This window comes from Bemisia tabaci, chromosome 3, assembly GCF_918797505.1.
Source record: "Bemisia tabaci chromosome 3, PGI_BMITA_v3".
Classification (NCBI taxonomy): Eukaryota; Metazoa; Arthropoda; class Insecta; order Hemiptera; family Aleyrodidae; genus Bemisia; species Bemisia tabaci.
The window spans coordinates 6,840,145-6,855,124 of record NC_092795.1 but is presented as its reverse complement, the minus strand read 5'-3'; the positions used below and the strand labels follow the sequence as shown (position 1 = coordinate 6,855,124).

Here is a 14,980-nt window from a genome sequence, read left to right as displayed (position 1 = left end):
GCGACAAGATGCAACCCGGGTAACTAAATACTAAAACTGGGTTACAATTATTTTTATCCTTAAAAGATAGAGAGACAAAGAGGACGAGGGATTGCGTAAGTCGTAAGACAAAGACAGCGTAGCGCAGAGCAAGCGAGGAAAGCAAGAGAGAGCACGTTAATCCCGAATGACCTTCTAACCTGGGAAAGTTTATTGTCCCCGGACGCGAGCGGCAAGCGCCACTCTCTTCATCATCAGACGGGAAAAAAGTCTGACCGACTCGACGACGCACGGTGATTCATCGCCGGCGAAAATATTTCTGTCCTTCTCTGAAACCGCCATCTGCGATGACCTCATCGGATACTTCTAATACCATTCGTGTTACAGCCTTTTCAGCCATGATACACTGGAAAAAAAACACATTGGATATAGAATAGAGTCCAGACTCTTGAAAACATTGACGAGAAAAAGGATTCTTGATTGAATCAGATTTAAGCTTAAATCAGAAGGAAATCCGCTCTAATTAAGAGGCTTGGTTCTTGATTTAAGTATAAATCTGATTGAATCAAGAGTATTTTCTCTTGTCAATGTTTTCAAGAGTCTGGACTCAAGATCCAATGTGTTTTTTTGCAGTGTATGCCGCAATCACACGCTGAATGTGGAAGTCATCGGCCCGATGCCTGAAAATTCAGCAACAATTCTCAGCGACCATCGGCTAGTGTCGGATTTGTCTGAACTGTTCAAATTGATTTGATACACATCTGTATGAAAATAACTCGAATTTGCGAAATTTCAGCTGTTGAGTGATGACTGTTGACTTCCATATTCAGCTGCCCAATTCACACTGGAAAAAAAACATGGGATCTAGAGTCCAGACTCTTGAAAACATCGACAAGAAAAAATACTTTTGATTCAATCGGATTTTTGCTTAAATCAAGAACCAAGCCTCTTAATTTGAGCGGATTTCCTTTTGATTGAAGCAAACATCTGATTGAATCAAGAGTATTTTTTTCTTGTCAATGCTTTCAAGAGTCTGGACTCTTGATCCAATGTGTTTTTTTTCCAGTTCAACGTGTGATTCCAGCATTACTGAGGAGAGAAACGACCAGAAATATTTAAAAATTGAGTTTTCTACACAATTCAAAATGCTGCCGTGCTAATGAGGAGAACGCCGTATGAGCCATCAGTCGTTGCCAAATTTCCTTCGACAAATCACGAATTTTTAGAAAAATTCAAGAATTTTTCTCTTCCATTTTTTCCAGAGGATTTCGTTCGTCGTTTGATGTAAAACGTCTGAAAATTTCAAAGAACAGTATTCATAACTTGCTTCAAAAATTATTCAAGAGAAAATTATTCAAATATTCAGAGAGGAAATTTGGCAACATTCGAATGCTCGTACGACGTTTTAAGTCAGCGCGGCAGAATGGGTAATTTGCACGAAATAATTGTAGGTATCGCATCATCGGAGTGCTTCGTGAGCTGAGTTCGTGGAAATTTTCATAATTTTTTTTTTTCTGATGCGGGAGACTGCAGAAAAGTAGACTAAAATGTCCGCAAATCTGTCGCCTTGTGCCGTCATCAGGCGGTTTTTACCATCTAAATACATGTATTTTTGCAGATTAGGTTATTTGGTCATGTCTCCTCCAAAATTTGTTCATTTTCAAATTCAAAGATAATCTCAAGTTTAGTTCATTCCGAAATTTTTTCTTCCTGACTCGCTGAGGAGAGGCGCCGTATGAACATTCAAATATTGCCATATTTTCAAAGAGTTATTTTTGAGGAGAGTGATGAGTATTGTTCCTTGACATTTTCAGATAATTCGGCTCAAATCGTGAATAAAATTCTGCGCTTATCAAATTGAAATTTCAGCTTGAAATTCAAATTTCAAAGATGAAATTTCACGTGCGATGCTATGAAATTTTCCGGTGAAATTTCAAAAATTTGATATTTCGGGCTACTTTCCATGAAATGTCTGATACTTTCAGAAATTTCAAGTGAAAATTACGTGAAATATCATGGGTGATCTCATGAGTATACCAGACCGCCTGAGGCCCCGAAACAAGACGACAGACAATTCAATCAAAATTTTAAAAAATCTTTCTACCGTTAGTAGAAGAGCTTAATTGCGTCTCCACAACCGCGTGACTACGACCAGAAAATATACCTACATTACGATAGGAATCAGTTCCTATCAAGACCGGGGAGTAATAAAAAATATTGAAAAGATGAGGCTACTGTAAATGCTGGGGATGACTCATACATTACGTAAATGAACTTGGTGGTCAGTGATAATAATGAATTGATAAATTTGGTGAGATAAGCTTCAACTTCAGTGGGATCATCATTGCGCATTGAGAATTGAGGCACATTCATGCCGAAATCATGCGTTGCATATACCTTGACCTTACGAAAATCACATTTAATGACTTTAATGAATGATCAATTAATTTGAAAGAGACGTTGAACTTCCAGTGGAGTTTTCGTAACTCGCAGTCGTCTAACAGCCATGCATATCGACATTCGGAGAGTAAAAAATTGTCTTTGTCGGAGGCAGGGTCAAAACACAACATATTCATAACATAAACTGAGACGAAATGCTCCGGGCATTTCGAAACAGTGCTGACTGATAGCATTACAACGTTCTTTCTCAACTCCTCGAATATTTTATAGGAAAATTCAACTATAAATGGTTCAAATTTTTAGCTGAAACTTCGCGATGTGGTGAGAGCAGTTGAGTCTTTTCGGCTCTGACTCGCCCAAGAATATTAAAGATTCTTTCTTCCGAAGTTTGATGCTACGGCTTTAAAGTTAGGTTTGCTCAACAAGTTTAAACCATCAGCACATGAGCATTTATTTCAACTTATGTCAGAGACAATAAAATGCTAAGGTGACAAGAAACTTTCGAATTTTACCTGGTAAAAGGTTATCCAATTGATCAGCAAATGTTTACCATCGGAGACAAGGATGAAACCTAAACTCAAAAAAGGAATGACACTCACACTGTAACACTTGTCACCAGATTATGCACTGAAAGGACAGGTTGAGATACAAATATATTTAATTTAAAAAGCTGCTTCGCGATGATCGGTCAGAGAATATTTATGATGGAGAAAATCACACTTCCAAAACCGAATGGGTTCGTAGAAAAACTGCACTACAACACCGAAAAATCAAGCGAGTTTCTGAGTGTAACAATCCAAATTTCCACGAATTAAAGGGGCAGAAGTACAAAAGGGATAACACCAACACAGCGACAACAAAACAAACGGATCGGTGATTGAGAGCGCAGACTCAAAACACAACAGCCGGCCTTTCAAAAACACGAGGAGTTCGCGACGCGACTAGCCGCATTCGTACAGGCAGCGGCGCTCAAGTCGACTGACACAAAATTAGAATTCCTGAAATTGCGAACTCTGGATTGTCTGAGTCTCCGCGCTGAGTGGTCAAACCAGTTCTGACGTCACGGAGGGAGCTCGCGGGGCACCGCTCCACGCCGGCGCGCCTGCGACCTGCCTCATCACTTACTATTCTTGCTCGCGACCTAAACACCGGCTATGTGTTCATCGTGTCCTCCTACACAGCTTGTTTCGACGTTGCGTTGGATTAGATGGTTCTCCTTTTAATCACCTGCGGTGAGGAGGCAAGACGGTTTTGATGTATTATTTTTCTCAGGTCGAAGACGTGGCGTTGATTTAAATTTGAGGAAGATTGACTTGTCGACGAAGTGACGGAATAACTCATATTTCAATTGCAATGTTTCCGAATGTCTGCTCTGACTCATTTTTTTTTTTTTTTTAGAAATAACGAGCCAACTTCTTGGCTGAAAAATTCACAGAGAGACAGCTTCGTCGCTGTATTCATGAGCGGAATTTTTCTTGGGGAAGAGGCAGAGGGATACCTCATGAAGGGGGTTCGGGGGCACCAAGAGACACACCATAGGAGCGTTGGGAGTTTTCCGTAGCATAGGAGGGGGGTTCGGGGGATCTCCCTCGGCAAATTTTGACAGACTGAGTCGTCTCAGGAGCTATCTTGAGCTGTTCCCATTTTGGGTTAGCCACAGATTAGGGGCTGTCCTCAAAGAAAGTCAGGGACGAGTCAGATTTCTTTAATGGCGGACGGGAAGGGTGGATCCACGATGGGGGGGGGGGGGTAGAATTTTTAAAAGACGAAACAATTGCTTGAAGCCTTCAGGGGCCGTCCCTAAAATTCCGTAACGATCTAGGGGGGAGGGGAGTCGTTTTTGTTTTTACGCATTGAAGGATATGAATCTATTCCACAAAAGCGTTACAAATAAGACAGGGGGGAGGGGGGTAAAAAATGTGCAAAAGTGCGTCACTTAATTTGGGGATGGCTCCACATGGACAGCCCCGTAGAATCCCTGGGTAATTAAGTAGGGAGGGGGGGGGGGGGTGAGATTTGTTCACCGCTGCAGAATGTTTTCGCGGGGTACATGCTGGGAGGTGAATAGTTTATGTACAGACCAAACTAATTTTTGCAGAGGCCATCAGCGCTTAAGATGCACATAAGTATTGACTTATCACTTTAGCATGACGACGTGAACTCATGCAAGTGCCGAGCGTAGCATCTTGCGGAGTTTTGAGGCTGGTTCGCCGGTCAGTCTGGATGCGCTCTGCCTGATCGGACGTGATCATGGCGGACGTGCCCTGATTGGGAATTCACGTCAGGAGCGAACTGATCCATCCGAATCGGCAGTCGGGTACGTGCGCCCCATACCAAATACTCCGTTCTCCTGATTTAATGACCCCAACGACGCGACGGTGTGACTGATCAATATTGCTCCGGCGCGGATCACTCCAACACTTCAACCGAACCGATCGCCAAAATTGTATTTTAATGGAGCACTTGCATGCAACAGGGATTTGTGATTGAAATACATTTTCTTTTGAGACATTTCGCCGGAAACATGACAAAGCCTCTGATTTTCTCTGAAATTGAAACTCGACAGCTCAGGAAAGTTCTCTAAGTTCAAAATTGTATTTTCATGGAGCACTTGCATGCCACAGGGATTTGTAACTGAAGCACCTTTTCTTTTGCCAAATTTCGCCAGATACACGATAAAGCCTCTGGTTTTCTCTAAAATTGAGACCCCGTAGCTCAAAAAAATTCTCAAAGTTGAAGTTGTCCGAGAAATAATGAGGGATAGAATTAGCAGGACCGGACTGCCACTTGGGTTAAAAAAAAACACTTTTTTCACGTGAATCAATTTTAATTACGTTTTTTAAATTTATTAACTGTACTTCTTTGGCTATAAGTTTCACAAATACTAAGATACAAAAATACAGCAATTTAGGAATATAAATTTTAAAATAGCAAAATATCTCCCAAAAATTAGAAATTACGACGTAAAGTCTCCGCTCCATACGCCAAACATTCTGGTTGGACGAATTTCTGCTTTCTTCCGCGAGCAATCGTGATTTCTAGAAGTGATACCACTATTTGGCCACGTGAGAGCTGGGGTTGCCTACACTGGAAACTGAAGGCAGCCTGACAGTGAGGTGAAGTCACTGCTCTCCACGACACGCTCGTCGAGGAATTCTGGCTTTTTTTTCTCGAGCAACCGTGATAGAGTGATACCACTATTCGGCCACGTGGGATCTCGGGTTGCCTACACTGAAAACTGAAGGCAAACTGATAGTGACTCCCACCTGCTTCTCTTGTCGTAATTACGATGGTTCCTGGGAAGTAAATGGGGACAAGGAACTCACTATGACCATTATAAAAAGCAATGTTTCTTTTTTATCCGCGAAGCAGCATGTAACGCACAAAGTGGACGGCACGTCCTATTAAATCATCGCGCACACAGTGAAAAAACTTAGATCGTGTCATAATTTCTTCATCTTCAAATTCCCTTACTTTTCCCTGACTACGTTTGCTTTCCTCTGACTCCAAAATTTTCGAATTCCCTGACTTTCCCATGCCAGTTGCACAAAACTCTCATATTTTTCTTTACTTTTTTCCCCCTTTAAATTTGACGTATTTCTGTCAAACGGAACTATGTGCAATGAGACATGAGCCCTGAGACTCATAAAAATATATGCATAACAAGGCTCACGTCATGATACACATAGTTCCGTTTGGCAGAAATACGTACAATTGTACTCACTTACGCTAAACACTGAACGCAATAAAATCTCTGACTTTTTGTGTGAATTTCCTAACTTTCTGTGACTTTCCCGCTCACCGCTAATTCCCTGACTTCCCCGGATTTCCAGACCGGCGGCAACCCTGGCTCCGTAATTAATCAGAAGCGTTTTTGTCTCAGTTTTAATTCTGAACAAAAGGAGCAAGCTAAATCGGGAGTTCCCGCTCAAGATTGACGTGGACTAGTTCTAAGCGACGTGTAAAATGGTTAGGGGCCGTCGCGTTGACGGCGGCGATGGGGTCAGAGAGGCAGGGGCACATCGAGGGGGATCATGGGGGGGGGGGGGGTGGCACGACATTGGGAAACGAAGCGAGAAGCTCGCACCGGAAGCACGCGCTGGGATCACCCGGAAACCCGCACATACCTTCCAGGATATTATCACCTCGCACTCATTACCTACGATTCCTTCGTTTAAACGTATTCAACAGATTGTGGGCTGGTTCCTTCCCGAAAAAAATAGAGTAAGCGCACGACGTACAGAGCGCACGGCAGCAATACACCGCCGCGCGTCGTGCTAAACTGCCATGCTGAGAAAGAACTAGAGTACCTGTATAAGGGAGGGTATTATCATCTCAATCCTTTTACTACAGAAAAAGTGTGCCGTTTTCTGATTGGTCGGCTTCATGGAGCCCCAAAGTTGAACCAATGTAAACAAACAAGATGGCGACAAAGCTCTGCAAAGTTCTAGACGTGATTTTGAATGTGATGGAATTTTTTTAATATCCAGCTTCTAAATTGCTTGGACTTCAACTTTGATGGATATTCATGCCAAAAATCAAAGTTTGAGTATGATTATCATTCATTTCTCACCCGATAATGCCCCTCTGGATCGAGTTTGTTTACATTGGTCCAGCTTTGGAGCTCCATGATAGCCTAAAACTGATGAACCAATCAGAGAGCGGCACAGAGATGGCAATACTGTGGCCAAGGTATCACAAGCGAAATGCGGTGTTTTAAAATTTCCGCCGCCATTTTGCTTTTTTAAAGAGAAATTGTTCAACGAGGCTTTTCGAAAATTTTGCTGAATTTTCTTTGTGCTACCGATTAAATTCAGTGAAATTTTCGAACAGATTCAACCAGCAATTTCTCTGGATAAAAATAAAATGGCAGCGGAAATTTTTTAACGTCGCATAGCGCTTGTGATATTTCCCCTGTCCACTGTGGATATTACAAGGAACAAGTCTCATGCTCGAAGTACATTGACGGAAGAGGCGTCCATTTAGCTTCGGAAATTTCGGGCTGGCGCAGGTGCGCAAAGGCAAACAAATCACTTTAAGAGGTTCTACAGATGAACGAGCACCATCGCGGGCCGATTAACAAAGTTGAGAGAGCATTCCCACGCAACGCGAGGGCGCGAGGAGAGGATGCAGCGCACACTTCAGCTCGAGGAAGTCAAGTGCAACAAAGACAGGTGTTGAAGATCCTCCCCGTTCGAGCTCGCTTCTTAGCGGTACTCGACTTCAACTGATAGTTAGGAGCAAAGCGACGAGGGAACATGGCCATTCGTGGCGGCCGGAGGAAAAATAAAGCATTAAACCCTGGATAGACGATCAAATTCCCGAACCAATTCCGATCAAAGTAGCATCAAAGTGTCGAGAGTCATCAGTCTTAAACTCATTGATTTGCTTCATTTTAAAATGAAAACTTGGCAGAAATTAATGTTTCCTGTGGCAGAAAATGATGAATGGTGGCACTCAATTCTGAACTTACTTTGAACAAATAAGTGCGGCCCGTCAAAATTTGATGGCAGATGGTGACCATCAGTCATCAGCATGTCTACTTTGATCGGATTTGGTTCGGAATTTGATCGTCTATCCAGGGCTTTAGGATCACACTGAACAGATGGCTGTAGTTGATGACGAACTTTTGGCAGAGCATCTGGGAAAAATTTCATTTTAATTATTTTAAATATTCCGAATACCGAAGAACCGAGCAGTTGTGATGATATAGAAAACCATGTTCTCATTTTGTGGACATGCGATAATTTTATCTTCTTGGAAAGTCAAAAAAATTGTACCACGTATTTTGCCCCATCCGACTTTTCTACTCTGCGTTAAAGTCTCTGAGTTAGCAGAGAGAGAGTTCACGTTATCCTTCATTTCATGGATATGCAGTTTTATCTTCTTGGAAAGTCAAAATAGTTGCAACACGCGTTTCGACCCATCCAACTTTTCTACTCTGCGTTAAGGCCTCCGAGTTAGCAGAAGAGTGTTCACGTTCTCCTTCATTTCATGGATATGCAATTTTATCTTCTCGGAAAGTCAAAATAGTTGTTTAACGTGTTTCGTCCCATTCCAACTTTTCTACTCTGAGTAAAAATCTCTCTTTCAGCGGAAAAAGAGTCAAAACTCTTGTTCAATCTTAAGGATATGCAAGAGAGTTTGGTTGCTTCATAATTGTGCCTGGATCTGTGAAAAGGGATCTCATCGCCTGGATGAATATTTCCGAAACTTTGAACTTTGCAGTAATCAAGTAGTTGCGTTAATCACAAATTCAGTATACTAATGATAGAACTTACTATACTTCCGGTAAAAGGTGTCATACTTTCTTCCCGGTGGAAAAACATTCAATTACAATACTACCATGCCAAGGAAGAACGCCGCATGAGCCTGCAGCCGTTGCCATATCTCTGCAAATAAAAAACGAATTTACTGGGAAAATCGTGAATGTTTTCCTTCAAATTGTCCAGACAATTTTGTATGCAGTTTAATCTAAAGTATCTGAAAATTTCAAAAAAAATACGCATGACGTTCTGCAAATGCATGTTTCATACGAGGAAAATTAACAATTCTCGAATGTACATACGGCGTTCTTCCTTAGCACGGCAGAATACTATACTCCGATTGGCGCGTAAATTGAATGCGCAATCAATTCAAATACGCGAGTATACCTACTCATGTTACCGCAGTTTGTAGATTTGTGCTGACAGTTACCGACCCTGAATGCTTACAGCCCTGCACTTCACAGTTTTTGAAAGGCAAAGAAAAAAAATTACGATGACTGATGGGAAATACGACTCCTCGTCGAGAAAAATGAATCGTTGACTCAACGATGTCATCTAAGTGACAACGATATTCCTCGCCGTTACATTTTCCAGCATTTTCAAGAAGAGAATCGCACGATTTTCAGTCAACAGAGGACAAGGCATTGAAAACCGGCCACGAAAATCGCATCAGTACGGGCTTTCCCTCCCGAGAAAAGACGACAATGAGCAGATAGAATGGAACCGATGAACCATAAGCTGTGGTGGAGTAGTGAAGGTGAATTTGTGCGTTTCTGTTTCGGCGTAGCGCGATTGTTCGGCGGCTATTGTTTTGACAATTTATTTAATTCCCAACTGTGAAAGCCGCCCGCGACCGCTACGCTCTTGGACGTGACGCCTCTCTTTATTTGCCGTGCGACCACGAGACTCCGTCTCGTCATGCAGACTCGATGAATCCAAGGCCGAACCGGTATCAACACTCCAATACAAAGGCTCCTCAAGAGTGCTGCTGAGGCTGTGTGAGTGTGCAAATCCCTCCAACGCCTGCCAAATCATCACCAGAAATCGTATTTTTATCCTTGTTCATGAATCGAGTGAAGCGTTGGATCCGTGCGCTGCCGTGCTGAGGTGCGAAACGCCGTATGTGCTTTCGAGTGTTGCCAAATTTACTCGTGGAAAATGCTTTTCTTAGAAGGAAAACTTTGAGTATTTTTACTTGAAATTTGCAGGCATTCCCTAACTACAATTTTCTATTTCTGAAGATCTACTGAGTCTCCTTTCTGCAGGCCGATTGTCGTGATTGATAGACAGAGCCATAGACAATTTAGAATTTAGCAAATTAGCATTTATTTGATTCCTCCCTCCTTCTTGTCGATAATTTCTTGCGGCTTGTAGAAAAATCTTGGAAATCCATCATCGGGGGAATTTTGGACATTTTTTAGAGAAGTTTTTGCAAATGTTTCAATATTTAAGTTTCCTGAATTTTTAAAAAAATTACTCTATCAAAGCTTCTATTAATGTGATGAATCAATAGATCCCGGGAGGAAGGGAACCCTGTATAAATCATATATTTGCTAAGGAACAAGAGTTAAAAATTTAACGTTTATGCAACATTACATTTCTACTCATCCCTGATTCCATTTTGAGACGGGACCCAAAAAATTGGGGATGGGATTTTGAATTGGCAGCTATGTTTGAGGGGCCACCCGGCACCTTCCCGGGGGAGGCGGGCGGGCGGCCACGAATCTTGCACCGGGTCAAGACAAGTGGAGTGCAGCTTCATGTACGCCGCGCCGCGCCGGAATGGTAAAAAGACGTGCGGGCTGGATGGGAAGCGGATCGCACGCAGGTAGCACCGGCCCCTATCCTCCTGCAACACCGCGCCGCGCCGCGCCGCCGCACTCCAGGTACCCTCTCCAGTCCACACTCTTTTCCAGGTTTCAGGTAGGACGACAGACCGGACCGCCCGAGATCCCAGCACTGATCCTGGATTCATTCGGAGCTACGATTTAAATTGAGAGGGAAAGTCATGCCATGCGTTTAGAGACAAAAGACACGAGACCCTGTATTGATATCTTGGCAATGCTGTCGTGCTAGGAAGAACGCCGTATGTCATTCCCGACTCATTTCAAGCTGGTATTAAGGTTTTATTTGACCCGTGCATTGTTCATTTTAAATGATGAACAGTGAGCAGTTTGCGACACTGTAACACCAAACCGTCCTCGAGATCCAGCTATAACTTTTGTTATAGGATTGCCTCAGCATAAGCTTCCATTTTATCCCTTTTTTCGAAAAATTTTCCTACATTGAAAGCCGAAGACTTAAAGTTTTTTGCCATCCTCATCCCTGCCACGTCCCTTTTTCCCGCTCCCGCACCCTCCCTCAAAGGGGGGTGGTCAAACGATACCAGATACCGCTCCTCCTTAAAGACCTGACGTCATGTCATTCAGGTTCTGCTCTTGCCAGAAAAAAGGCAAAAATGCTTTTCTGACAGGCTCTTTGCATGGGACGCAAAACTTCGAAAAATCCCGCGAAATGTCCTCAAATTGAACGAAAGAGCCCCATATTAAGATCCAATTTCAAAATGCAGGGGAGCCAAAAGGAACCCTCGGGGTTGCGTGGGTGGCTAAAAGCATAATTCCTGCCGACTCGAAATCGCGGGAGCTGAGTCTCACTTTGGGGGTTTCATTACTGGCGCCGGCATAAGATAAAGGGGGGAGGGGGAGGGAGGGGGAGGCGAATAAAACAGTGATGAGAGGAGACGGAGAAGGCCGCGGCAGCTGCAATATCGCGTATCGCCCACCGCGAAACGGCGGTGAGAGAATGGCACCGTGGGTAAACAAAGCGAGGGGTACGCGCCGGGAACTAGGGCGCGCTGTGGGAGAGGGGTGGTGGAGGGTGGTAAGGGGGGGGAGGCCGGAGTCCCGGAATCGCAAAATTGGGGATGGAGATCGGCATCCCCGGATTCCGACTTACACGTATGAATGCATAAAAATCCATCATCATAATAAAACTTTGACACCGAGTGCCCTGTTGCCAAAAGCAGTCGGGTTCCGGAGACGGTATTTAGGGCCGTAGTCCGAGTCATAATCGAGGCGCTGGGTGCGGAAAGAGCATTGCTTGGTTGCGGTGTTTCTGAGTCTCCATCGCTAATTTATATTTTAGAGAGTAAACTTTCAGAGAGCGGCGGATTTTCTGATTTTTTTTAGTTTCCAGCATCGTGAAGTCATAAAGAAAGTTCAGTAAAAGTCTCATGGAGTTCCATGCATCTGTTTTAATTGGACTGCATTTTGCAATTTGGAACTATAAATTCTGGCTCTTCCGGAAAAACACTTATGTGCATAAGGGAACTAATGGCACATACGTTGTTTTTAAACCGGGCTAGAATTTATAGTTCCAAATTCCAAAATGTAGTCCAATTATAGTGGATGAGACGTTAACGGAGATCCTGAGACTATTTGCGGATCCAGAAAATTGGCAACATTGTTTTTTCTCCATTTAAACGCACAAAAATATATCGATTCTTGGAGGGGCCTGGTGCTCCGACAAGAATCGATTATTTGACATAGGTTTAGGGAGGAAAGCCGGTGTTGTCAAATTGCTGGATCCGCTTCTACCTAAGACACCGGAACCAAGAAATGCCCTTCTGCACCAGCAGCGCTCCAATCGCGCTTGGTGCACGTGTTATAATCATAGCCTAAAGAAACTGAAAATTAGAAAATCTGGAGATCACGCACTTTGCCAAAGCCGCGGGAAGCTTGAAAACTCAAACGATAAAGGAAAAAGTCAACATTCAGGGAATGCAACAGAAATTTTCTTTTAAAAAACCAATATTTAGCGTCGGGGTGAAAGGTATGAAGTCGTGATTGCTGTTATAGGAGGAGGGAGAGGAGAGTCTCCTTTGGAATAGAACGTAAATTCAGCTCACATTCATATTTGTCTGGAAAACTTCAGTTAATGTTTTTCTGTGTATAGGGTGCAAAATTGAACGACATCTAAATTATAGACGTAGATCAAATTTTGAAATCTACACCTGGTGCGAATTCAATTCGAGCCCGACAGGAATAAAGTTGGCGCCCGACAGAAAAAAACGTGTGCCCAACAGAACTAAATGTGTACCAAACAGAAATAAATGTGTACCAAGTACTTTTACTACTTTCGCACAGTCAATCACCGATTATCCGTGCTCCGGTTATCCGTTCATTCGGTTTTCTGCCTCGATTTTCTCACCATTAAAACGTGGCACTTCCAGACATGACACGATGGAAAACCGGTGTCCTGGGTAAAAATTGAAAATATGAGTGGTCTATAGTAATTTATTTTTCAATGAAATGACCAATTCTCACTAATACGATGGCGAACTAGCCAAGGTTGTGGTATCTGGTAACAAACAGAGCTTGAAATGACATTTTTCAGTCTTTTTTGTGGTCCCGATCAACCGGTATTTTCATTATCCAGCGCGGACCTCCACCACCGCGCCGTCGCGCCTTCAATTTTTCAGATGCAGCACGGACGTCCATCGAGTACGAATAGTTGTATCTCTGCGCCGTCGAGAACGCGCATATCCTTTCCCTCCCTCTATTTTTTCCATGTTGTGTTTGTTTCCGTTTGTCTAATTCGTAATGGTGCTTTAAACTAGTAGCATAGAGCAGAGCTATGCGAGTTCACAACTCACGCCATCGCGTCTTACATTTTTCATATGCAATGTGGACATCCATGTTACGCGAATAGTTGCACCTATCGCGTATACACTTCAGATGCCTCTTAATTTTGAATTTCGAGATGAATTAAGGTTAAGTTTGCCCGATATACGCTATTGTATGTCCAAATCAATAGTCATTTTGAAAAGGAAGAAATATGTCTAAAGGTCTCTCAAGAGGTCTATAAAGGGTGCGTGTGTCTAAAAGTCGAACCGACAATCGCTTCTAAGGGAGTTACACATAGCGAATGAAGGAGCGGGATGATAAAGCGCCTGTATGTCAACAAAAAGGTGAACATTTTACAGAAAAGTGTTTACGCTTCAGAAAGTAGTTCTTGGACCTCTGTTTACCATTATCATGCGTAAAAGCACCTTTCTTTACTCATTTAAGAAATTTTCCGCATATATTCTCAGTCGTAATTTTTTTTCTCTTCTTATTTTGCTATCTGTCAGATGGGCGCGTTTTCGGCGCGCTCAGGGGGCGTATCTGCCAATGGCAGATTGGCCTTATGGCCAGTCCGAGCCTGGTTACGTATTACTTGAACGGCCCTTAATCGGTCCTTCGCTGTATTAGCGTTAGACTGCAATCTGCTACGAATGATCTCCCATCGATATTAAAAAAAAAAAAAAAAAAAAAAAAAAAAAAAAAAAAATTGGAACCAAATTTGACTTTCGGACCGAGGTTAACGTTTTACCTGTCTCGATGCAAAAATCCGCATTCCTATGTACACTGAAGACTGAACTTGACATACGGTACGCGGCGCACAGGCAGCAAGCCACAGCGCAACGGCGCGGGGCGTTGTGCGACGATATGTCGCATTTTGACGCCCTTCCTTCATCTTTGCCTTTTTCTCTGCCACCCCCGCCTCCCTCAGGATCACACCCTTGCTCCCTCGCAGCAACGCGGAAATTGCTTCTTCGAAAACCCAAAACCGATCTGCATACCATCAAGGAACTTTCGACTCGGCTCCCGCCCTGACGCCCATTTCACTCCGATCATCCTGCCGCGACCCTCGAGGAAACTGAAACAGCCCGCCAAAAACTCAAGCTCACAAAACTTCCCCGTTGCTGCATTAATTAGCGTCTGGTAGTTCTCGCGACCCAATTTTTGCCGGGTGTCATTTCGTTTCCTTCCTCCTGACATAAGGGTGTAACTACACTCTGCAATGAATACTGTCTTCCATACAATTTTATGCTGTTCGGGCTCATCTCAATGTGAAGGAACACCCTTTTACTGCTGTGCAGAGGACGAACGCCGAAGGACCTGTCAGCCATTGCCAAATTTCCCTCGACAGACCACGAATTTTCAGGAGTATTTGTAAATGTTTCTCGTCAGATTTTTCAGAGGATTTCATTCGTAATTTGATCTAAAAAGTCTGAAAATTTCAAGGAAACATATTCATAACTCTCTTCAGGAATGAATATTTTCCAAGAGGCAATTTGGCAACATTCCCATGCTCATATGGCGTTTCTATTAGGACGGCAGTCAGCCGGGCGATGATTTGGACGCCGCGTGCGGTTTGCACATTGTAGTTCTCGTAAAAGAAGAGCGCACCCATATTTTTCGAAGTTGCTAAAATTCTACTTGAAAATTGTACTTCGACTTGGAGAATGAAACTTGGAAATTTTTAGCATTTCGACCTCAACCATTCGAATT

The 14,980-nt window shown here is 43.1% G+C and overlaps 1 protein-coding gene across 4 annotated transcripts in view; it reads right to left on the bottom strand.

The window, feature by feature from the left end:
• The window catches only part of LOC109030794 (leucine-rich repeat, immunoglobulin-like domain-containing kekkon 5 protein), a 628,607-nt gene that overhangs the window by 116,808 nt on the left and 496,819 nt on the right, over positions 1-14,980 (bottom strand). Inside the window, exon 1 of one of the 4 annotated variants that reach the window (XR_011899431.1) lies at positions 2,892-3,433. The exons of 1 other annotated variant lie outside the window; for it this stretch is intronic. The gene's annotated coding sequence lies outside the window, so the exon portion shown is untranslated. Of the gene's footprint in view, positions 1-2,891; positions 3,456-14,980 lie in introns of those variants that run through there. 2 more of the 4 variants (XR_011899430.1, XM_072297688.1) reach the window with 2 other exon arrangements.